General features: G+C 40.1%; 1 protein-coding gene across 1 annotated transcript in view; it reads left to right on the top strand.

Annotated features, from left to right (window-relative positions):
* Positions 1 to 24,336, top strand: part of BRF1 (BRF1 general transcription factor IIIB subunit) — a 167,694-nt gene that overhangs the window by 133,634 nt on the left and 9,724 nt on the right. The window lies entirely within an intron of this gene.

Below are 24,336 nucleotides of genomic sequence, written 5' to 3'. Positions count from 1 at the left end.
AGAAGTGGTTTTAGATAAGGTATTTATGTGAAAGAAGTGTATGCCAAATACCATAGTGTTTCTTAAAATCAGTATGTTTCATCTCACTGTTTAGAGACTTCAGGTGTGATGGACATGCATACAAATTTGGAAGCYGAACAAAGTGACTAGCTTGTTTATTTTGTCAGGTTACCTTTGTCTTTCTAGAGTGGTGAGACGACAATTTTAATAGAAAAAAAGTCTTTTGCATGAATTTGATCATGCAATAATAAAGAGACAAAATAATAAAACTACTGTTGCTGAAGTTGAGGAACATAATTATCAGATTAAAGCTATAGTTTAATCAATCAGTCAGCTGATGAATTAATAATGGAGATTAAAGTCAACAGTGAATCAGATCATTAGATGAAGAGAAGCAAGACTGAAATTATGATGTTATATAACATATGACTGATTATTATAAAACATTAAGCCTCGAAACCACAGCGAATATAGTTTGCTTCCCAGGTCTCAGAGGCAGCATCCCTTCCAGCTTCTTCTTTAGTAAGTAACTTTAACAGTTAACTCTCTGCCTGAAGGCACTACTTAGATGAAGGTGGTTTAGATATTCATTCTTCTTTCATTTCCGATCAAATGAACTTTGTGCCAGCAGTCTTTATTAAGCAATATTGGCTTAAAAAATTGATATGCACATATAGTATGCCTTGAAGATGTTTGCACATCATTCATGGCTTAAAAGTGTTACAGAAAAATTGAAGGGAATGGAACAGGAAGAGGTTAACTCATTTGTGTAGGCTGGGGAGTGTTAAGGGCAGGAAAGCAGCTCGGGTGGGTAATGTCGCTGATTGATGCCTGCTGTGTGCGGGCTTTCTCCACGGATTCCTGTAGCAGGCTGTAACCTGGGAGTCTCTTCCTCTCTTTCTTGTCCTCTGGACGGCGTTTAGGAGATCAGGATCCTTAATGTCACTTGGTGATGCAGTAGTGCCCAAACTCGACCTTTCTTGCTGAGCTGTTTGTTTGTGATACCGACTCTTCCTCACCTCTTGAAATGTTCCCGATGCTTTGGTGAAGTAATAGCTCTGTTTTCCTCCAATCTGGTCCAGTCTAAATGTGATTTTGACCTTTGGGCATTTTAGAAAGTTAAAAATTTTTAGGTCTTCCTCTCAGTTTTTATATAATTTATTCTTAAGATCTGGAACATTTGTGCTCCAAAAGTATGAAGGGAGAAACTTACTGAAGCAACTTCAGTCTCATCATGGGATAACAACTCAGGGTACTTAGGACTTGCATTTCCTTAACTTCCTGTAGCAACAGGAGCTACACTTCATCCATCTGTCCGTATTTTCGTCCTTTCAGTATTTCTTAAAATAGTCCTATTCCTTTTCACCAGCATTTTGTTTGCGGGAACAAAATAATTTGTTCTAATTAGATTAGAAAAGTAACCTTAACAAAAACAGAAATATCTGGAATAGTATAAAACTAACTTAAAATATTACATTAGCACATCAAGAGAAAATGAGGTCTGTACGTACCAAACATAAATGAATGGACATCTTATTAAGAAATGTGTTATAGGTGTACACACATTTACTGTTCAATAGGTTCCATTTACATTTATGTTGATGTGTCTTTTTCAGTCAGTCTGGGATTGTGCCTAGGTGGTCTGAAAACGTTGTTGATCGTACTACACCACGTTCAATTTAAGAACCACAAAAATATTTTATATGGGTGAAATTTAGTTCTCAATTTTAATCTCTTATTTGACATGTCCTTACACTTCTCTTCCTTCTGAATGCTTCTGATGAGCTACAGCTCAGAATGCAGCRATGTTTTATGGCTCAGCTAGGCTGTGCCATGCGTTTCATGAAAATAAAGCTAAATACTTATTCATCAACTCTAAAAGCATGAAACTGTAATGCTTAATTCTGTTCCATTAAAAAAGTAGAGAGAAGAGAGGAGCTGGGGAGTGAGGAAGAGAAGAAAAAGAAAGTACTAATAAAGGATTTAAAACCACGATATTTTTTCCAGCTGGTAAATTGAGTCCAGTGTGAAGTGTGGCGTGTGTAAGCTGTAACAAATCATGAGTTCTGTATAACCCAAAGTACTATCTGGGAACGGTAAAAATGTATCAAGTGACTTATTAGCTAGAGCGGTCTAGGTTGGAAGGTGCTTATTTCTGTAAAAATAAACCTCATCCTATTGACCTTTGCAGACCCTGGCTGCCATTCTCTCAGTCTAACCCGAAAAGATTAGGAAAGTCCTTAACATCAAAGGGAACCGTAGCAGCTATTGTCTGTGAGAGCCCCGTTGTATTTTGGAGCGATTTATCAGGACGTCAGGACGCAGCAGCCTGCCTGCTCTGGAGCCTTCACCCGCTGGCACCAACAATGCGGCAATAGCCACGTTGCTGTAGGTCAGACTTTGAATCTGCAGACTTTGCCTCGTAAAAACAATGCACATCTCCTAACATGATAGATGGGAAACCTGACTCCGTGATTCCTTTGCCCAAACTTGTTTTGAAGATTTGCTGTTTTCACTGAATCAACATTTTCAGGTGCCTCTTGTATTTCATCCAGGAGTGGGGAACTAAGTCATATTTTGTTCAACTAAAGAACATGCAAATGTAATTAAATAACATAGAAAATTTGTCTTTGAGCACACAGTCATCTTCAAATTCTGGATCTTTTAATATGTATCTTGTACAGAAAAGGATATTTAAATAGCTGTTGGAGTAGAAGGAAGATTTTCTGCATTTATTTCTGTATCATCAGGAGAATTGACTGAGAACATTTCTGAGATTAGATAATTACTAGGATGTAGTTTCTATACTAGCTTTAGGTTGCAGTTTGAAATTACCTCTTAAAACATAAGCAGATCTTAAATTATGAAGTAGTAGGAAATTCTGAGATCCAAGGCCTTGAGTGGGCGTGAAGTACAGTGTRCCTTCATTATTTTGTTGCTACTTAGTAGCTCAGAAGTATTAAGCATAGTGTTTTATTAACTTCTTAGTGAAGACCAGAGACTGGAAAACTCAGTTGATGGTTCAGCATTTGCTGATAGGATTTGCACCTCATGGAAGTCCAACTCTAAGGTGGTTTTTACATAGTACCTATGAGAGGCAAGCCTGAGTAACGGATGCATTTCTGTTCAAATTACTTTCCCTCTCCTTTCAATTTCAATATCTGTTGATTTCATTTTAAGACCCATTTTAAACCAAATGAAACAGCTTAGGCTTTTTTTATCACAGTAATCAGGAGCTTTAATATCCTACTTCTCTACACACCATAGTTTGAAGAGCTCGTGTTTGTGGAGGTGTTGGCTGTGCGGGACATACCCTGTAGGAGGTGCAGTGGAGCTGATGGTTTCCCCAGGCTCTAGTTTTAAGTGATTTTAAAAGCTGATCAAKATTTTCAGACTTTTATGGCAGTGCTCATCTTTTCCTAAAGCACAGTCATGAGAGCGACGGAGCTGCCCTTGTCTATACGTAGTGCTCCACATCGCAGTGTCGGAGATGCTGGGCTGTCTTCCAGTTTGGACTTCACTTAACAGGGTAAATCTGACGTGATTTAAACACTCTCTATTTACCACCATAACCAAGGGGTCAAAGTGAGAATCCTTCGAAGCACTAATATATAAGAGAGTTCTTAAAGAAGAATTTAAACATACCTGCTCTAAAAATGTCAGTAAGGTGAGATGGGAAATGTTTTAGATAAGTGATTTCGACTGAGTGTTGTAGTAATGGATCACGTCAAGATTTTATGTAGTGTAACGTGTCTAGAGATGGATTTTGTTCCAGCGACCTCAGTGGACTTTGATTCACTCTGTTAAAAGGTGGAGCAATGTGTATTTTGGTTATGTATACAAGCAGTACAAAGAGCTGTAGACTCAGTCCCTAATGAGGCAGATAGTTGAGTGAAAGTATGTTCTCAGTCTTTTGCACACTTCCAGAACGAAATGGTAAAACAATCTATTTAAGAACGTCTGAATTTTTTCCAGTTTGTGTTACAGCTTTCCCTAGTAAGTTCCTTAATATGTTGTCCATAACTATTACTACCATTACTTTCCTTTTTTTTCCTTTTGCCTCAGTTGTGTGATTATTTTTTTAAGATGGACATCACCTCTGTGTTTAATGACCTTTTCCTATAGCTATTGTCAAGTGTATTTCAGTGTTTATATCTTTCTGTTTAACTTAGGTTCTTAGGTGATTTGTTGACTGTAGTCTTTTTCAAAATCTAGAAAAAGAATCTTTCATTATGCATGAAAAGGAAAAAATAGCTGTGTTTTTCTTTCCCTTAGGACTTCGACAGCACAAAAAAGATTACAATAGGAAAATGGAGAAAAATAATAATTCAGAAACCTTGAAAGATACACACTGATAAAACTGTGGGGAACATTCACATATCTGTCATTTGGTCTCTTGAAGATCAATACTATGAGACTAATCTATGATGCTGCAGCAGTCTATAATAACTCTAACATATTATCTTTCAGAGTATTATTACTGGAATAAAAATTGCTGTTTTTAAAATTTGAAGATATTGGGATACTCATCCTGGCATGCATTATTTCATAAAATGGATCAACAGTGTTCTCTGTGTGCACACACAGTTCAATATTCTTTCAAAATGATAGTGAAGGGTGATCATGCTGTTCCAGTGATTCTGTCCGCTTGGATGGATACCAAAAAGCAGAATTCAAAGCAAGCAAGATGTGACTGGTTCATTTCTGATCCTTGGTCTTTAGAAAAGTATCATCTCTGCTGTTGTTGTGATCAAGGGGAGGAAAAGGAGTGTCTGTGTCATCRTAATTCTGCACAGTGAGATTCAAAAAACCACTCTGGGATTTTTGTAGTGATTTCTGTTCTTCGTAAGCTTGATTCTGGGAGTTTGTAATTTGGCTAGAAGGGAGAAGCGTGCTTAGTAATATACTTACYGCTGTACTGATAGACAAGTTATGAAGTTCAGGCTAATTATAATTTCCCATGTCTCCATAAGCGGATTCAAAATGACTTGTTTGTTCTTGTGCTGTACTAACTTGTTTCGTTTATTCTTTTTTCTTTCAAGCTGCTGATTGCCATATCGCCTTTAAATTGCGAAAACATTCCTTAGCCTAATCTTACAGTCTTGKKKTTTTTTTTTCAGTTATATTTTGAAACATTAGTGGACAGTGGTCAGTAAAAGCCAACAAGGTAGAATTTTTACTGAGGYGGATTTGGAAGCCTCCATTAAACGTATCGCCGTAAAGCAACCAGTCCTATGAGTAGTGGAAGTAATAAAGTCTGGTGTCCTACAGATTGCCATCTTTTCCCTTGTGCTCTTCCTCCCCTCCAGCAAGAACTCCAGCTCCTCTGMTCCTGCAGGCAGAGCCACGTCCTGTCCTCTGGATATCGGGGTGGGACGCACACAACGATCGGCGAGCGGATGCGCGCGTGGGGATTTCTGCTGCAGCGGGGAGACTGCTTGGGACCTCTCCTCCCACTTCTCATTTTCACAAAGCAGATAGGAACTTGGTTACTTTTGTGACTTCCACTCCTGTCAGAGTTTGTCATCCTTGGCCATTTGGAGGGGCTGGAAAGGAGTGACACAGAGGATGACACTGGATGCACTGTCAGCATGTCGTCTTGCAGTCGTCTTTTCCTTACAGCGCACCTTGTGCTTATGGGCAAAGACTTGCAAATTAGTAGTGAGTTACTATTACACAGTAGCTAGTTTAACAGAAATTTTGGAGGTTTTGGAAGGTTTTTTCCCCCCTCTGTCCTACAGGAGCAATGACTACTGTGTAGTTTCAAACATTCAGAAACTGTTGTTATTTTGAGTAATTTTCAGAGTGACTCCAAAATCACATTTTTGCTAGGGACTGAATAATGTTTAACTCCCAAAAATGCGYGGCTTAATGTTGCCTGATAGTGGCAATGACTGTGTGGGTGTGATACATTTTATCAACTTTGCTTGTAAGTAACCAAAGGCCATTTGTCATAACACGAGTCGCTTATTGATGACACAGTTGTCTGTGATTGATTAAAAGTGGCAGATTTATTTCAGCTTCAACTCTTTCCATTAGCATTCCTATCGACCATCTGGCAGTGGAAAGCCTCACTTGTGAGATAGGCTGCGATCTTGTTAAAAGAATTACAAGATTTCTTAGGGCCTTTTTTGCCAATGTCCTGATGAGCTAGAAAGTTGTCAGTTCTAGCTTCTTGACGGTTCTTGTTGTGCGATACGGTCARGACTGCTGTTGCGTCAGCCTGTGATTTGGTTTCAGTGGTTTTAATAGTTGTTAATTATTGCTTTGATTGCAGCAAATACTTAGTTAATGGTTATGCAGGTATCATTTTCGGGGCTTTTACCTCTTTCGTAGCATTTACTTGGTGGTTAGAATGAATAGAAACGTGTCTGGTTAAATGGGAGGAAAAGACCAACTTAGTAAAAAAAATAGTACCTACTGATAAAAACTAGARCTTTTTCTGAAGAACTTAATTATGAAAGTGTCATGTCAAAATCATTTGATCATTCTTCAGCTACTATAATCAAAATCATTTAAATGCAGTGTGCCAAGGAGGGATGTTTAAGGAACAAAAAGTGGATTCTGAATGAATTTTGATGCTCCAGACTTTGGATTTGTCTGCAAGTCCATTAAATGGTAGACACACATACTGACAGGAGAGAAGTTTGGAGCTGTCGTTCAATGGACAGTGACTGCTCAGGACATTTAGTGGGGTTTAAGCTGRCAGCACTGCAAATCACATCACAAGCTGAAGTGCTGCAGCTGCTCTGCCCCTAGCATCCCCTGACGAATAATAGTACATCAGGGCTATCTTTGCTCAACAGCTTTATGTGGCCTTTCTGCTGCAGTGCTTGGCACCTGGGAGAGTAGCACTCTCTGTGGCTTCCCACCTGCAGCATGYTCTGCTCCTCACAAATATGCAATTCCAAGTAAAGGATTGAGATCTCATTGTTAGGACCCCTTACATCTAGATTTTATAGTGGCCGTTGTAAAGATTAATTTTATCTATGTGTTGCAGAGAGGTGAGTTAAGAACAGAGAAAACATATTCTGTGTTAGTCTTCCTGTATTTGCAGGCTTTGATTTTAATAATGCCTTTAATAATGCCTACTTTTATGGGGATTTTTTGAAACAAGCATTTCCATTTCTCATAGTGTGATAAATTTCTGTCCAGGATCTCTAAAGCCTGACCTTGGTGACTGTAAATATTTTAAATGGTTCCAGGGATGTTTCAGGCTTGTGGAGCTTCTTGAGGCATAATACACAAGGGACTGCTTCATAAATGGGCTGCACATTGCACTTAGACTCTCACACAAGCGTTGCAGCAAGTAAAGGTGTAAAAATATATATATATGCGTGAAGGTCAAAGTGACAAGCCTTGTTAGGAGATTACTGCAATAGTTCTCTTGAAAAATAATCTCTAACAATTTATTTTCAATTTTATATACAATTTTGCAAGTTGTGTTGAGGCAGCATAAAGATTACATGGATGGTAGTTATTTGTGCGATATTTAGCTTTAGAAAGGGACTGAATCCCTTATGTTTTTATTTTCCATCATTAGTATTGTTTATGCTGGGGTAGCATGCAATTTCTGAAAATGAAGTGTTTTTGAATAGTGAGCTGGGATTATCCGAAGCACATAAATAATGTATAGTGTAATTCATTTGAAGGTCTCCTATGTTATCTTTTTTGGTCTTAAGTAGGATAATATTGAAGTAATAATTTGGAGCAAATTTATTCAGGCACTCAAAGGTACTTTGTGGAGGATTAAGATTTGTTTGTTCTACGTATTTCTCAAAAATTCCTTCTTTTATGCACTATTTTAATTCTGCCATCACATGTATAAAAGATGATTATCATATTCTTTTATATGGGCACACGTCAAAGTGTTGCTCATTTCCAGCCCTCAGTAGACTGCTTGATACAAACACTTTGGAGACAGAATTGCTAATGGAAAAGGCCTTCTGTGATAGAGTTTCTTAAAATTTCTTACCTGCAGGTTCATTGGTCCTGCTGACTACATTTCCCTTTAGAAACGATGCCTTTCAGCAGCTCCTGTTGCATTCGTCCTGGTTTTTGGATAGCTGACCAGACTTGCGCACAACACCATCTCAGTGCGCTCCTCTAGAGCACTGGCCAGTTGTCTGCTTGAACACCATCTGTTCCTGGCAGAAGTTGCCTTCAGATACCTAACAAATAAACAGGTCATGGGTAAAAAACCAAAACCTTCCAGGAGCTAATGGTGTTAACATACCCTGCTTCTGTAACTCCTTTAATATTTCCCTCATAGCACTCAGGAAGCTTGGACTTTTTAGGCAGATTCAGCAGCCCCGAGATCTTTCCTTTTGAGGAGTACCGTTATCTGCCCAAGSAAACACTGAGAGTGGTGCTAACTTGCAAGATGATGTTCATTGGAAAGCTAGAACAACATGTGAAATACAGTATTACTTCATAATGACACGGAAAATTGTGCTAATGAAATCTGCAGGAGACAGTAAAGTGAGCCATGCAGCAAAGAACTCTAGAAATAGCAGTGTGGAACAGTGCTGCTAAGCTGCTGCTGCTTTTTTTTTTTTTTTTTTTTTTTTTTTTTAAGTAACTGAGAGCAGGAAATAAAAAGAGCATCTTGGAAAAAATCCAGGCTAATGCATCCAGAGAAATCTATTCTGAAATGCAGACATACATGGGAGCAGAAGCTGTAAAAGCTATAAGGCTGAAAGAGGTGCAGAGATAGTGGACTGCAAATTAGATATGAGACTCCRCAAAAGGGCCAATTTGGGCCACATGTTCAAGAAACGTCATGTGACGGATTAGGGATGCATTAGGCTTTTCTTGGAGAACTATTCAGTTCTGGGGATAAGAGAAAATTGGAGTCATTAGAGTGTTTCAGCAAGGAAAAAAAAAAGGTTATGATCTAGAGGAAATGCTGAAACTCAGATATGCAGGTTGATTATAGGAGCCTACAAATACGTGAACATGAAAACATAAAGAGTGAAACAGCAGCGTGTGACATGGCAGGTGATAATTTCAGTGGAGTAACAGGAGAAAAACGTCTTGGTGGTGGTCTGAGTGGCATGTTTAAAGACAGCCCGGTCGGGAAACAGGTGGGCAGCCAAATGCTGAAGTGATAAAAAGGGATCTGGGCCTCTTTTGGAGCTGTGTCTGATGATACCAGATCTGGATTTGTTCCTTAATCACAGAGTGGTTGAGGTTGGAAGAGACTTCTAGAGACACCCTAGTCCAATCCCCCCCCGCTCAAGCGTTCATTGACAACAAAACGTCTTTGAGAAACAGAGAAGCAGCAAAAGAGCCTCCAAAGCAGCACTTTTAATAGCTCTTTTTTTTTTTCCTTTTCAAAAGTTTTTGTTTCATTATGTCTGATGCCAGTCAAGGAGGGAAGAAAACTCTTATAACCTTAATGCAAATAAAATAGTAGTGCTCAAAAAAAAAATCTGTTCACCTTATATCTCTAGGCTGATGATCCTGACAGACCAGAGAATTTAAAAATAAAATTACACACTTTTTTTTCTTAACTTGTTTAGCTGTGTCAGTCCATTTGAAGCCTGATTCTTACATAGGAGAAAAAAAAATACCTACAGCAATAAATCCATCTGTCTGTCATGCTGTTTATCTGTCTATCTATCTATCCCCTAAAGACTTTTAAATGTTGTTTTTTATTTTTATAGTGTTACTGAAAATCAGTTGTGACATTTTCTGTTTAGGCTGCTAAAGGTTTTGGCAGATAGAACATGGATTTTGTCTTTTGATGGTGAATTCAGGCCAGCATTTATTGTAAAGTCCTCAAGTGTTTAAACATGTAGAGATAGACAACTAAAACTACTGTTGTGCTTAACTCCACCAGGTCTCTTCAGTAGTTTCTAGTATTCGAAACGAATTGGAACGATTCATCAGTTTTTATTAACTGTGAATCTTCCATGCCATTTATATCAGAACTAAAGCCAAGTGAGTGTTTCACTTTGACAAATAGAGTCAAACTTTTTGGCTCTTACCTTTAAAAACAGCCACTCGGTTTATTATGTCCGGAAGGTGAGGGGCTTGTGTGTCATCTTCGATGAATTTCAGTGTTACAGTTTAGATAGGAAAGAGAAGTAAAAAGCTGGTCGGCAAAAATGCTGGCCATAGAAAAGAACATATCTGGACTCTCTCGCTGGCCAAACTCTGGCCAGCGAGGAAGCTAGTGTTTGGGGGTTATCAGCCTTGGTTGTGTCCATGGTGCTTCAGCAAAACCTGTTTCCATTGCCAAGAGGCTGATAGTGGGCTTTTTGAGCAATAGAAAATGAGAGGAAGGTGAAGTCTGGCTCGGGGTTGGTCATCAGTCTGGGGCTTCCTGTTAGTGTCTTGGGCAAGTGGTTAAGCCAGGCCATGGCAGAGGTTTGGTGATCCCAAGCACCTTGGCCTGTGGTCTGAGCTTCTTGGAAGCTGTAACACCACGAGGGCGTAATGTTGTGTCTCAGCTAACATGGGGTAGATACTGTCAGCTGTTAATGGGCACAGAAGTATCACAGAGGTCAGTGTAAGGCGGACACAGAAGGAATCATGGACCAGGACTCCAGAGTACGACCACTGTGACGACACTCGGGGATTTCCATGTATTCATTTTGTCAGGAGACAAGAGAAATCCGCACTGGGGGTTTCTGGGTGCTGCTGCCATTTGCTGAAAAAGCCACATCATGTTTCTGCTGTTTCTAAAGTCTGTGTTTTTCACTTATGTTCTGTGAAATGAATGTGAGTGTTTAGACTGCTTGCATGGACTTCGTAATTCAGTGGGAASATGTAGATRTGGTATTGAGTGGATCAGATTTACYATTGCTGGTAATTGTTAATACCTTTTTTATAAAACAGGTTCATGCTAGAAATATATATTTTTTCATGAAGAAAACGGAGATTTATGTTACTTTCTTACTCATCTATTAAGAYTTTAAAATAAGCTATTAAAAGTTCAGAAGCCTTAGAGGTAATAAGGACCTTAGAGGTGGTTCAGCTGTCATTTTCCTGCAGAGGCCAGGCAGTACCCTATACTTCAGAACTAATACGTTCTTGCTCTAAGAATGKCTGTGCAAGTTCACCTCAAATCAAAGTGTCCTAAATTGCTACCAAACTAATTTCCAAATTTATTCTATCAAGCATATCTTTAAAGTTGATTCAGTTGCTTTAARGCAGTTTACTCTAAAAAGCATTTTCCATTAAAATAGGCACAGTGAAAAGTGATTATATCACAATGTAGCACGCGTGTTACATCRCATTTGACAAAAAATACTTTACGCGTCTGTTTATTTGCTTTAGTATTTTGCTAACCAACAAAACAAAGTAACATAGACATTTGTAGTGCAGTGCTAAAAACCCGTGTTAGGGATGCCAAGTGTTGATGTTCCCATGATATTTTGTAAATACTAAAAACTAAAGCAAACTGGGATGATGCTGTAGGACTGGTAAAGGCAATACAGTATATGGAGATTAAATAACTGAAAGGCAAATATGTACTACAAATGAGTCTGTACAGACTGTTGGCTCACTGGGCCGAGTACTTCTTAGSCATTTGCTGCATATTTTGACCAAGTACACAATGTAGGAAATCTAACTGAACACAAGACTTATATTTCTTAAAAAAATAACGGGGGGGGGGGAAAGACTCGTTCTTTTTTAAAACTAGTTTCTTTTACCCGATGCTTCAGAACTGGCTTTTCAACCTTAGGAAGCAAAACAAATGCAGTGGCAGAAACAAGCAAAAGCAAAGTTACTTATTACGCTTAGTTACAACTCYGTTGCTCATTGATGCAATTTTGCAGTATTTTCCCAACATGACATTATTCTGCGCCTGCTTTGCTCTGTGTGCTCTTGTTTCGCTTAATATTTGTTTGAACGGCAAAGCAGGTTGGCAAATTTGGTGCTACTGGTCTTTGAAATTGAGACTTCAGCCCAAASAGCCGTGTCTCAGTGTGCGGTGGGGCAGCCTTCTCCTTCGGAGAGCGATGCATGCAGCACAGAGGCTAGAAAGGGTCTGTACGTACAAAGTCTCATGATACTTTCTAGCACTTAAGTAAGTAGCTCAGGTCTTYTAGGAATATTAGTTTATTTTCGGTGGCTTTTTCCTTTACCTTGCAAGGAGTTAAAGTTCAGAATGAAAAAGAAAAATGAAGATTAGGCTGAAAGTATTTTCTTTTTTATTGATCTTCAAATATAGCTTAGTTTGTAGAAGGATTTAAACTACAGTGGGAATTTGCTTTCTTCTCTGTTCAGCACAATTGTTATTTCATGACATAGTTCTAGTGCAAGCTCTTTACTTCTGCCTTTGTACCTCAAAGATTTACTTGAGATGGGTAAGGTTTGTTTCATGTTTTACTCATTTTTACTAGAGTTGCACTAAAATTTGCCATGTATCAAAAATAGTCTGAAAAACTTGACAGAATACAGTGACAGAATATGAACTGGAAGACGGGAGGGAAGAAATTATTTAAATAGGACAGTATCTAAAAACTATTTATTGTAGTATTTGCACGTTTCCTGGTCAGTTGAATACCTTTTACTGTTCCACAGTGYATAATTATTGTGGTAGGAAGGTAGCTTGCATGGCATATATGTTACACATCCTCCTTTCCAAAGGTCTGATTTTGTCTTTAGTTGTACATTTCCAAGGAAGCCCAATGCTGAAAGGTAATTACGACTGTTAGCTTTTGAGTATTTTCGTGTGTGCAAAGTTAAGGATGTGYATGAACAATTTTAGGATGGGGCCTTGTAGTTACATTAATTTTCTCTTTTCAGAGCAACTTCTGTAGCACTGTTCAGTAGAGAAAGGGGCCGTTGTTTAGCACTAGGAATCACTTGTTCTGCTTTTTACACCTACTTGTCTCAGAAGCTGGATCTCTGATGATTGAAGAACTAGTGCTGGAGGCCACAAGCTCTTAAGAAGGAAGGGTAAAAGAAGAGATGGGATAAGTATTTTGAAACAGATTTTGTCTTGTGGATTTTGYTGTGTTTTGGCAAGGAATTAACAGTACTAATTGCCTATTACAGAAGGTTCAACCTTCTGAATTTTCAAGATTGAGGTCAACCCTCCACCCGTTTAGGTGAGGGCTTTGGGAGAGAGAGGACATTGGGAGCCATCTGGATGGTCTGCAAGCCAAGGGCAGGGAACGGCGTTCCCTGCAGAAATGAACTGTGCCTGTGCCCTCCTGTGTCTCAGCTGCTTGTGACCCCTTCACACCTGCCAGCTGACCTGATTTTGTAACTGCCTTTTAACCAATTTCAAAAACTCCGGCAATTTCAAAGGGTAGTAGTTAGCAAAGGTCTGAGGCTGACCTGGCTTGTTTTGACTGATGCAGACTGGGGAGCGGTGGCCCAAGCAGGCCCGTGGAGCTGCAGGGTGGTGTTAGGGTGATGGGCRGCTGGGAGACGGCTCGTTGCTGCAGCCTCACTCCCGGCTTTTCCCGGAGCTCCTCCGTTCGTGGCCCTGTGCACCTGACTGTGGGCAGCACTGAGGTGCGCTGGTTTAACRTAAAAAAGATTTTTAATTGATCCAGTTAAACCAGTGCAAGTGACTGCAAGGGAGACATCACTCCTGTAGTTTGAATGAGATTTCAGTTGATTAATTTGTGTCTATTAACACTGGTATCAAATAAACTATATTAAAGCAAACCAACAATTAAACAAAAATGTCTGCTTTACCGATAGCTTTCCACTATTCTAGTGAACCTAACTTAATTAAAGCAGCACAGCATAGACCTTACGCAGGACATTGGAGAAGATGGTGCTGTCAGCACCCTACATCAGAAATATTTTCCTCCTTCCTTGAGAGGATTTTAAAATAGCAATTAACTTTGTTTCCATTCCTAACACATTTTGAATTGTCTTTCAATAAGGAAATGTGATTACATTTTTGCACTAACTTATTGTCTGTAAAAACATGCATTAACAATGAGATATGTTTTTTGTAACATGAAGGTCTTTTGGGACCCAGTTTATGATTCATTAGTACGTAATAGTATGAGTGAGGATATGTAGCAGTGTACCTTTAAACTTGYATTACATTTAATGGTAAATGGCCATTTTCCCAATGATTTTTAATATTTTTGTACTTTATTACCCAACATACTTATSCTTAAGTGGAGACTGCCATGCAAGCATCTTCCAAGGTTGGAACAAAAGGGTATAGTTTACTTCCTGGAGCATTATTGTATCAGTACAAGTTGGAYCCAAACCTGTGAGAGATCTGTTTAAATTTGTAGATTTACAGGAACCTTGACTTGGAAGGACATYCTTCTAACTGAGCATCCTAGATTTTTACAGATATTTTGATTTTGAAAAGGAGCATGCAATCAACTTAATTTTAACTTTAAAAAAGGCTGTATGGAATAATGTATTTATGTTTGCACTGTATGCTGGCATCTGGCAAATTCACATACTGGACTCAGTCTGCTGTTGCTTGTGGCTAAAATGGAGCAAGTTTAGCTGTATCTATCAAGTTGCCTAGTCCTTTTGGTGTCAGCATGTCCTGGTGAGATCAGAACAGGTATCCCACACCATCTTTGTACCAGGTAAGGAAGCGAGATGGGTGCGTGCAGGACGTTATAGTGTAAATGGTAGCAAAGCTTGCATTGTCTTGTTACGCAAAGCTGGGAGGAGGACCTGACAGACCAGTCTTAACACCTTGATTAAGAAGCCTGGTTTACACAAGATGGAAAGTACTCAAGCGGTTACAAGAGAATCACATGCCAGCCTAACTTCAACCATCAGCAGAGCATAGCTATGGTTATTAGCTAAGTATTTCCATAATGTGTGTCTGTGTAAGATATAATTAGAGCCAAACCTGCCCCTAGCTAATTACAAGCTTGCTTAGAAGTATAGTTTATATAAAGCTTTTAAAAGTTTACTTGGGGAAGATATACGTCCACAGGCATAATAGGAACGACGCTTTATTTTCAAACTGAAATTTGTAGGCTTTGGTGTCTCTTTCTCCCTCTGTCTGCAATACTGTGCAGGCTTTTTTGCATCTTCAGCCATTTTTTTTACCAGAAATAATGTCCAGGTTTCACCAACATCAAGACATTGATTCTTGAGTTTTCTTTCCAGTGTTCCATTCTTACTACCGAAAGAGTAATCCAGATGTTAAGATAGCTTTAAGTTTTGTATTTGGAGAAGATTAATAAATAATAATTAGACCTTTCATCAAGAAAAGAAAAGGAGTTTAGAAAATCATGAAACTTTTATTGAACACAAGGGTTGCATGAATATTTTACCTATTGAGACTAGCTGTGTGCGTAGATAATGCTACAGCTGCATGTTTTCAGGTCAGTCCCTCAGGAAYAAAGTAAAACTGGGAGCGTAACCTTATAACGTCTCTGGTAGAGATGTTGGTAGTGCTGTGATGTAATTCCCTTCTCGCCTTGCTGCACCATAACGGGCTCTTTTCTGATGGTCATCTGGTGTGGTGCTGCAGACCACCTCGCTGGGGCTCCTTTAAACCCCTAGGCAGGGATATAGAGAAGTGTCAGTGAAGAGACATGTCTTGAATCTCGCACGCAGCTGTATCGTGGACTAGCATGGGTGTGAATATAACGCAATATTAGCTGCACCGAAGCGGTCATTGCTGTGTGTTACACTGAGCTCTGCATTAGCCAAATCTATTCTTCAGAGTGACTCTGGAGAGCTATATTGCAAAGGCAAGGCCAAATGGTACTGACATGGTCGCTGCAGTCCGTCCAGAATGTTTTCTCTGTATTTTCCTATATATTCGCTATCTTCTCTTCCCCACTTCCAAGTACTGCTCTCTCAGGAATGAAGGATGTCTGAAATGGAAGGTAACGTGAGCCTGCAGAGCTTATGCTCTTGGCTTTTGACATCTTTGCTACAAGGAGATGCTTATGTAGCCTCCCGCTTCTTAGGAGGAAAAGCAGAGTGGAGTGCRTAACCCTCATCAGTGGATATGGAAGGGAAACTTGTAGAAGAACTCCTGATGAATTGCCTTTCCTTGTTTCTGTCTAGCCATATTTGAATTTGGTATTAGTTTGATTATTCAGGTCAGATCAGATTTAGGTCAGTTGTGATGGATTTTTTCCAAATCCAGTTCCCTTGATTCCTACTGTATATGCTTACCAGATGACATGATGTGAAACTGGAACAGACTTGAGCTGTGTGATGACCGAATAAAATCTCAGTGGGAACTACTTCCACGTTCCTAAGATCAGTTTCTCATGTAATAAATTCTGTATCCAAAATTGTATCAAATACTTTTCTGACAAGAGTTCTTTTTTTCCTTACAGACAAATCCCAGCAGGGCTATTTATAAGAAGCCTCTCTCTTGTGTTTGCTCTCACATGCCTGTTACTCAGACCAACCCTGAAGAACAAATATATGCAAAAATTTAACTCGACGCCTGTGCCACTGCTGTTCGATCCGCCTTGCTTTGTCTTGCTTGACATCCTCTGCTACATGTCTTTGATATTCTTCTGTCAGTAAGGGTTGTCATGGGAAATCACCGCTAAAGCGTTCTCCCTGAAGGAATACTCGGGGTTTATTTGGTGACACCTTTTCTTCGCAGACTGTTTCAGTGCTTTGTTCTGCCTGATCCTCTCGTGGCCGTGAGGGACAAGGAGGAGTGATTCGAGTGAACGCCGTACCCATGCCAGGTGCTATGCTATAGACTAAAACATGCTAAATCTCATACAACAGGCAGTATCTGATGGGGTAAACACCTGGTGCACTGCTTGCTGGTGTCCTTAGATGTGGAAGGAGCAGGCTAGTCCCTTTTTTTCAAACTGTTTTTTTCCTTCAGTATTAAATTTAGAGTTGCATTGGTTCAGCTTTAGTTCTTAAAATGAAATAAAAAAGATTATTCGGGGTTTTTAAATAGACCAACTTTTTATGCACATCCTGGCATGTTAAAGGGAAGTCTTGGCTCCCGACTTCCCAGAGATGCGTATTGTTTCGTGTATCTTAACATGTCAGTCTCTCGAGCATCTAATCAGGGAGGTAAGACACGTGTCTTAAGTTTTAAAAAGTCCTGGTATATCTAGGTCAGAAGAGTAGAGTGGGTTCTTCCAATGTGCCTTCTTAGTTGCTGCAAAGTAAAATTATCATTCTACTCTTAGGCTGCTTGATTAGATGTGTTCTATGCAAACCTCAAAATATGTGATGTTTTAAAGCTATATTTGCTATTTAAATAAGAGGTTTGCCTTAATTGGCTGTTATAAATTACAAGCAAGAAGGAATGATTTATTGCTTATAATTAGAAATGAGTTACGAAGAGAAATGTTGGTAATCATAAAATAAAGCTTAGAATACATTGATTTCCAGATGGCTGGCAGTGAAATTGCTCTTTAATGTATAATAGACCAGACACAAGGGGGAAAAAAACCCCTATCATCCATCGTTATTCCTTGATGGATTACTTGTATGAATCTATAGTTACCTGAATTATAAAATACTAGTTTTGGCTGCATAATCTGATGAGGGAAATTTCATTTGAACAGTGGTGTATGCTATCAGAGGTAGTGGAAGAGGTGAGTTAATATTTTTCCTGGGATGATTTTTGTCCTTGTAATGTCAACAGGGAAGATCTAGCGATAAATCTGGCATCACCTTTGGGTATAGCAATCTCTGTGGATTGTTCTCAGAGACGGTTACTAAGATGTTTTTCTTTTCATCTTTTGCCTCATTAGCTGTTTTTATGAGGTCGAGATTGATCAAAACACCTGTGCAAAAGCAAGTATTTATAATCTTCCTTGCCTGAGTTTAGAGAAATATATTTGTACCAGAAATAAAGACAGCAGTGCTACTGCTGAGAACTTTTTGACAGTATAACGGCTCTGTTGGATGACAGTGTGTTCACTTGACTGTTTGGATTTAATTTCTTTTACTGCAGTTCCAAGCATGGTTTAAAAATCATTTGTATTTACCTTATGTGGTCTGTCCAGCTAATGGTTGTGCTTTCTGTTGTAATAGGTGCATTCTGTACTGCTACCATTTGGATCACTACCAGACAGTTAGATGTATCTGGATTGTCACCATATAAGTTGTCTCACACCCACGTTTTAGAAGTGACACATCAATAGACTTGCTTAACTGAGACCATCCCGATTACTCATTTGCCTTCATCAAAATGCTTCATAGCGTCCTTATTTCAAGTATTTTTCTCAGCGAGGTGCAAATCTGCCTTGCTGCCATCATTTTACCTGGAAAAAGTTCCATAGTGAAAGGAATGGCATATTTTAAACTAATATTTTCCTGAACTGTGGAGAGTTGAGCTCATCAGTATCTTTATTGACAAACCCAGGAAGAAGGTGTGTCGACCAGAAATATTAGATCAGTCAGCCTTTCTTGTCCTGGAGCAATTGTAATTTCCCATGGTCTGCAGCAATTTCCTTTAGAATGAGATATGTGCAGAGATTGTTTTGGATCTGCTGTTGTAGCATAATTTCATTTGGTCCCAATAAGGTGGCCTTAGATTTCATTCTTTTCTTTTTCTTTTTTTCTTTTTCTTTTTTTTCTGTTGAAAATCTTTTGTTTTAGTCAGTGAAAAGAACAGCATGTTGCCATTTTACAGCGTATAATTGACGAATGAGTTCTATAGCTACACAGAAAAATATTACCCACTCTGAGCAGGGTTATTGAAGACAACAGGCATCAGTAACCTCTGCCCCTCTCAGAAGAACCTAGAGTAGGTGTTCAGTTCACTGTCTATTAGCAAAATTCTTGCTTTTAAGCTAGATGCAAGAGTCTATTGGTGAATGAGAGAGATGCTTACTTCTCTGCTGACAAATATTTCCCATAGTAAATGGTAGAGGTTCTTATTTTTTGCCTGTTTACCCCTGTGAGTTCTTGGTCTCTTGGTATTTAAGTCTGGATATTTGCTAGAAGTGGCCAGTCTCGTTAGCACTGAAGATGTTCTCAGCGCTGCGTTGTCTGATGCTGTGCTGATGAAAGTCTGGCTCCTCTGATCCAGCATTAAAAAGGACTGATCTGGAATCAAAAGTGGGAACAATTGCTTGTTTCACTCTATTTTTTTGTTGTCACTTTAACTTTGTGTTTTCTGCTTGAAGGCACTCTTTTGTGGTTTTGCTCGCTTGAAAACAGGAGGAAAGCATCAGATGCATTGGTGTAGCTGGAGCGGTTGATGTAGGCATTTATGTTGGGAATTTGAACCAGAGCTCAGGCTCTGCTGACGGGAAGGACGTATTCAGGGCACCCTGGGCATCCTCCCTGGGTGTGTGTTAATACGAAAGATGCTTCAGATCCTGCCAGCTGAGCCCGTAAGTCGCACTTGTACGGTCGGCAGCACCCAGGTTAACCAGGAGCTCCGTATGGCAGGAGCTGGCATTATTGCGGAGTGGATGCACCCTTCAGCTGGTGTCTTTTGGTCATTACTGATGTCTCTGCGGTCCTGTCGCTAGCGAGAGTGGTTCAGAGGAACTCCCTGAGGCGTCCACACTCACTGTAGGGCTGTGCTGTGCTACGTGGTGGTCAGCCTGGCCTCCAGAAAGCCGAAAATAACAACCTGCCTAACATTAAACGCATGCGGTTTCGAGATGTGAATGTCTTTCTTTAGAATACGATGCTTTTTGTGGSAACATCTGCCCTTTCTGCTGTGCCGCAGTGCACTCCCACATCCTAACCCCTTATTCAACACGTCAGGCGACCGCTCACCTATGGCACGACGAGCCAGTGCCTTGGCCACACGCCTTGCGGTGAGGGGAACGGCTCTTGGGAGCAGCACCTGGGTCTTGACCTGGTGTGGTCGTAGAAGATGGTTGGGTGCACAGGCAGAAGTGCAGAGCCAGCAGTGCTCCAGTACTCCAGTCTTCATCMTAGTCTGTATTTTGCCTTCTGGAAAGAGCAGTGGTCCGAGTCCAAAGCGGTCACTATCCTCCCTTGTACTATACTAATAGCGAAACGATGGCTCGGTATCTCCTGATGCTGTCGTGTTTCTAACAGGAGCACTAAATCCTTGCAAAGAGGCAACTCCCAGCTTTCCGGTAAGGATAACATTGACGTACCTAATTAAAGGGCACGTTTAGCTGGGGTAAACATTTATATTAATTTCCTTCTCACACAGATGTCTGGTAAACTGACTTCCTGAGGCAAAACCATCTGGCCTCAGGTGGGAGGAGTAGTACAACCAGGATGAAGAAGCTAGCCCAGTCTCTCGCTGAAGTGACTCTAAAGAAGGTTTTTTCTTCTTTTTTTGTCACAGAAGTTGCGTATGCATGAAATGCCTGTGGTATGGTTATATAGGTTTTAYGGGTGTTTGTCTTAGAGGACCTGCGTAAGTTTACTGCCGGCTTGTGGTTCCAGGCTCTGGAGCGTCTCCTCTTCCCATCGTGTATTCTGTGTTTGTGTATAAAATTAGTATGTGTGGTAAGCAGCAATACARCGTTCCCTACTTGGATGGATTAAATTAAAATCCAGTAAGAAACAGAGCTTTGAGTGAGTTTTCAAATTACTTTCAGGATTTCACTGAGGAGATTATTGTGGTATCGTAAACCTTTTGGTGGGTGAACAGCCTGATAYAAGTTACGTGTTTTTATTGCCTCGTAGTGCACCTTCTGTTTTGTGTACTGTGCCGTGTAATCTTTTGTTATTAAATAATAAGCAAAATAAAAACAGTTGTTTGTCACAGCCAGCTTATTTTTCAAAGAATTTGTTCACTTTGAAAGTTCAGTCTGTGATCTTCAGCCCTGTCAGAATCTATTATATTGAATCTCCTTTTAGATTGTTAAGCTGGAGGCCAAAGCTAGATGTTACCGTGCACATCCCAATTGCGAGCGCAGCAGGAGCAGAGCCGCTTCGGCAGCGAGCAGCCTCCGATGCTGTGTACCGTGCCGTGATTTTTTTTTTTTTTTTTTGTCAAGACCGTGTCAAGATTATCTGCTTCCACTGGGATGTGTTGGCTGATGTGAGCATTAGAGGAGTCGCATAATTTTTGAAGTAGTGTGAAACGTGGATATTATGCTTGGGGCTGTGTGAAACCTTTTTTTTTTCTTGTCTATAGATCACTTTGCCATTGAGAAAGTTGCATGTTTTATTAATCCCTGCCACAAGGTACTGTATTAAGTTGCAAAGTTCATAATAAACGTGCTCCAATCTAGAAATCATTGAAAGCGGTGAACAGTTGTTGCAGCATTTAGGAAGACCAGCAGGACGACATTACATTTTAAAGAGGGACTGTTGGAATATAACCACTTTGGTTTATATTGGGTTGTATCTTCATGCAGGAGGTGGCGTTTATTTATGGGGCTTGGCAACCCCAAATTCAAAGCAGACTTTGGACAGAACACAACTCGTCTGCTTGGCCAGGATTTTTTTCCCTTACGGTTTATGTGTGCACATGTGCACCTTTATAGTGTTTATTGATGGGGTTGCATGATACTTGTTAAGAATTAGATAACATACTTCAGATACCCATTTTTGAAGCTGCTTGTTTGCTCATTAATCCCCCAGCCTCAAAAAAGAGTCGTGCTTTTCCRTGAGGGTGCTCGGCACTTGTTTCTCGGCCTCTCTGGTGCAGTCGGACAGAAGCTGTAGCTGTGGCAGCCAGTAATTTAATGTCCCATATGGCTGGTGTGACAGCAGCTGCTCCCCTTAAAGGAGGTCAGGGCATTGGGGTATTTAAGAAACAAAAYAAAACCCAAGCCCCACTGTAAAAAACCTTCCCCAGTCATTTGGTGCAGTAATAGTAAGGTTTTTCATGGACACAGTGATGTGATCAGACAAGGGAGAGAAATCACCCCTTTTTTTTTTTTAAAAAAAAAAAAGCATTGTGTTAGGGGGAGAATAAGTTCTGTTTTTACCTTTGTGATGGTTTTAAGCTTTTTCAGCTCTCATTGCTTGTGTTTGCTGTTAGCATGCATTAATTAGGTGCAGCGAACTGGGCTGTTTTGTCTACACTGCGAGTAACCCTTCCAGAAGCACCGGCGTGCGAAGGGTGCCAGCTCGGCGGGAGCAAAAGGAGAATCCGGCCCAGTGTCTTTGAATGCATGAGATGCTAGGCTGAGAGAGAAACAATATTTTCCAAATTGAATGGCAGCACTGTATTTCAAGTAATGAAGTGAAAATCTATGCTTTGTGAACCATTAATATAGAATAGAAATACAACTTTAATTTCAATRTAGGTGTGAAAGTTGCTCAGTGCTGAAAAACGGTATAGAGTGGCTCTTGAAGTTAGCATTAAAGTTTACTAATAGGCTTTTCATAAGCATGATTCCTTTTATTTTCATTAGGGGACCGTTTTAATTAAAATGAAACTGGAATGTTTACTCTTTGCTTCCTATAGCCATGATTGTTTTCTTCACTGTGTGAGCACATGTATAATTTGCTCTAAAAGACTGTGTCAGCAGTTTCTGATTACCTTGYGAGTCTTACTCAACAGCTTGATTCTAATTGGGGGGAGGAAGGATTTCAGGGTGCTCTCAGGAGGTCTGATGTCTGCCAGCAGCATGAGGCAATAGGTACTATCTTTGGTACAATGCTAATTGCAATAATCACTACCACTGTTTTAAAATAAAAGCCTTTCATTTCTTACTGCTGTTGATTTTTCCGTCAAGTCAATGCAAGAAGACCTGTTTCATAATTAGCCTCTTTCAGCTTTGTAACCTTTTGACGTTGCTGCGTTCTTGAGTTTGTAAGCATCCAAACAAGGTGACTTGGCAAACAGTGATTGACAGTATAATGCAGGCAATCTCAAATTTTAGGAAAACTCTATAACTCAGGTTAGATAGGGAAAAGAGAAGACCAGAAGCCTAGGTGGAAATGTGTCTGCCTTCAAATAMATTCTCTCTAAGCCCAAAAGTCCACTGGGAATTGTAAATAATGGATAATTCATGTGGGTCAAGAATATCTCTTTCTTGAAATTTTTGATAATCATGAAATGTGACAAGTATTCTCGGTAGCAGAGTAATGTGTTCCAGATCATTCAGCAGTAGAGCTCCTGAAGCGTTCCTGTAACATCTTTTTGTTTAGATCCACTGTAAACAGTCACCTTGGACTAGTTTGACTGTTGAAGTGCCTTTGAGGGCTTACAAAGCATTCCAGAAATGATGATTTTCAGAACATTGCTGGAGCTTAACCGGTATCTTGAATTTTAATACTGTCTTCTCTGTCAGAGTTAATGATCTAAGGTCTCCCCTCCTCATTCTCTGCGGTTTGGTTTTCTATTGCTGATTATTTGAAATAAATAAATAGGAAAACAACTAGTATCTGTGTGCTGATGGGGGAAGAATGACTAATAGAAAAATGAGAGGAAAGAGACTGCTTATCGTGAAAGAAAGTGTATCTCTGGTGATGTAAATTGGTGTTCATTAAGTTGTTTGCTTAGACTTAGTTAAAAGACATATTTGAGGAGCTGTCTGAGCAGAATTGCAGTAGAGAGCAAGTCATCCTTTTCATAACTTGATACACCTAGATCAGGAGGAGAGATCAGAAAGCAACACTAACTGGATGGATTAAGAACAGCCTTCCTAGCAGTAAGAGAAGACAGCAGGCTATAAAATGTTTTTCAGAAATGAATGATCCTCAATGCCTAATATAGAGTAATAGAGATCCATCTTTGCTCTCCAAAAATGCATGTCTTTGATGCAGWATTTTTAAAAATGTTCAATTTCTGTCATTTCTCTTTCAAGTTATCTTGGGTCCTCTTGTTTTCAGTGATRTTTTCTGTATCTTGAGATTAGTGTGTGATGATTATGCTACCCCATATATGTAATCTTACTTGTATCCTGCATATGTCGTTAAAGTAAAGGGAAGTCATTGCAGAGCAACACTGGTGTCATTACAAAGCGAACGTGGCTCGTTCGCAGTGTCTGCTGTCTGCGTTGGCCGGAGAAGTCAGCTGCTGTGCCCAAAGCACGGCTGCCCCGTCTCGTGCCCGTGCTCGGGCCGCGCGGCTTTCTAGCAGGCAGCTTGCAGACGCCGGTCCCCTTGGGCTTGGAAACGCCGTGGCCGCTCGTGCCTGCCTGCAGCCCGCACACAGGCGGCGGAGAGAGGGATGAAGTGTCCCTCTGTCCCGCGAAGGGATGAAGTGTGGGGTGTCCTTGCTTYTGCTCTTCACTACTTACTTGAGTCTTTTCACCTTTGTAATATGCGACAAAATCATCAGCTGCACAGGACCTTTGGGATGAGCTGAGGGTGCGGTCTGAGTTGCAGTTCTGCTGCTGTATTTACTGACTTGCAGATTTTCTTACTACCCCAAGCTGGAGCAGATGCTTACAAGGCACGTGCATTTTAGTTATTGTGGAGTTYGTGGCCCTCCCCTGTTGACCTTACTGTGTATCTTTTAAAACAAAAACCAGCGCGCAGCATGGTAACGCTACCAAAACGCTTTCGTTGTTTGGAGTCCGAGCGAGT

This window comes from Rhea americana, unplaced genomic scaffold (genome assembly GCF_003343005.1).
Source record: "Rhea americana isolate MKP2758 unplaced genomic scaffold, rheAme1 scaffold_42, whole genome shotgun sequence".
NCBI lineage: Eukaryota > Metazoa > Chordata > Aves > Rheiformes > Rheidae > Rhea > Rhea americana.
Note: the sequence above shows the minus strand (reverse complement) of the source record. Positions and strands in the feature narration are given on the sequence as shown.